Source organism: Cucurbita maxima, unplaced genomic scaffold (genome assembly GCF_002738345.1).
Source record: "Cucurbita maxima cultivar Rimu unplaced genomic scaffold, Cmax_1.0 Cma_Scf00116, whole genome shotgun sequence".
Taxonomy (NCBI): Eukaryota; Viridiplantae; Streptophyta; class Magnoliopsida; order Cucurbitales; family Cucurbitaceae; genus Cucurbita; species Cucurbita maxima.
In genome coordinates, this window is record NW_019272132.1 from 143,309 (window position 1) to 145,085 (window position 1,777).

The following is a 1,777-nucleotide window of genomic DNA, read 5'->3' on the forward strand; positions in this document are numbered from 1 at the left end:
AAATAACAAGAGTCATGGACTTTTTTTCGTTTACAAGCTGTATCATGTGTCTTATTCATGGTTACTTAAATCTCATTGAATTGGTGCGCCTTTCACATCAGAGACATTTGTGCCTTAAATCTCTTTGCTTGCTGCAACATTTGCTTGACATAATTCGACCAAAGACGGTATGGACGACCTTAGCTCACTGTATTGGTCTCCAATCATGAAGTGTGACGTCGGATCTTTGTGCATACCATATTCATTAACTATAACATGGCAAGAAATTTTTTATGTTTTGACTGGGCATGCCAGATTCTGTTGTTCTTATATATCTTTAGTTACATGTGATTAAAGCAAAGAAGTATAGACATGGTTTCCAACCAACCCTGCCTTTATAGTTAGTTCGACGAATGGGTTTTTGTTATCATTTTATCGTTAACCTTTCCGCTCGATTTTGTGTTATGATATCATATAGGGAATGAGAAGCGACCTTACTTGGACAAAATTATATACCGTTTGATAATTATTGTTGATAACAAAAATAAATTGAATTATAAGCATTTTAAGTTCAAAAGTAACAAATTACTTGTACACTTTTACTTATAATCTTCATTTTCTTTATATACCGATAAGGAAGGGAGGGATAGAAAAGATACTCATAATATCATTATGACTATGTCATATTTCATTAATTAAAGAGATTAATACACCCACAAACACACACACACATATTTCGAGAGAGAGAGAGAGAGGGCTTATTATAAGTAGGGATAGCATTCTAGTCGTTGTATTGCTACTTGGGGACAAGGAACTCGAGAACTTCTTTAAAAGATGAGAGCTTATAAGTAGGTGGCGATGAATATATCACATGCACAAAAAGAAAATTCTGCACCTTTGTAATAAAAGACTAAGGAATATCATCGTTATTTATAACTTCTATCACAATAATATAAATTCTGTGAGGACGATGTTCTCTAGTCATACTAACTAGACCTTTCACCACACGCTTGTAGATGACACGATGTTCACTATTCTCGTTATACTTTTCAATTACGAACGTTCCCGCATTTTGCACTACTAGTATATTGACATCTTTAATTGGTACTAAAGCATCTAAAGGCAAGCCTTCCACACTGCTCATTCTAACACCTTTGGTAAATTGTTCCAAGAGACATGTACTTAAGAATTTGATATTTATTGTTGTAGTTGAACGCTACTTAAATAAATGACAATTATATGATTGAAGCTATAAATGATCATTATATTCATTGGTCAGATATTGCAATTGTGAAGAAGTGAAGAAGTCCTCCTTATATAAGTATCTTATGCGGGGTATCGATCCCCGTACCTCTCGCATGCTCTACCATCTGAGCTACATCCCCACAATTTTTGCATCACAAAACCCTAAATTTTTCGTCATCAATAATAGTGAAAATGAAGAAATATTGCCACACAACAGGTCATGAATAAGGAGGGTATCAATCCCCGTACCTCTCACATGCAAAGCGAGCGCTCTACCATCTGAGCTACATACCCATGATTCTGACATCCTAAAACCCTAAATATCCCATCATCAATAATAGTGAAAATAAAAAAATATCAAAATATTAATAACAAATAGTTTGTTTTGGTGATGCGGGGCATCGATAATTGTAAAAATGAAAAAATATTATAACAAATTAAATACTTTCTTTTGGAGATGCAGGTTATCAATCTCCGTACAACTCGCATGCAAAGCGAGCACTCTACCGTCTAAGCTACATCTTCACAATTTTTACGTCACAAAAACTTAAAT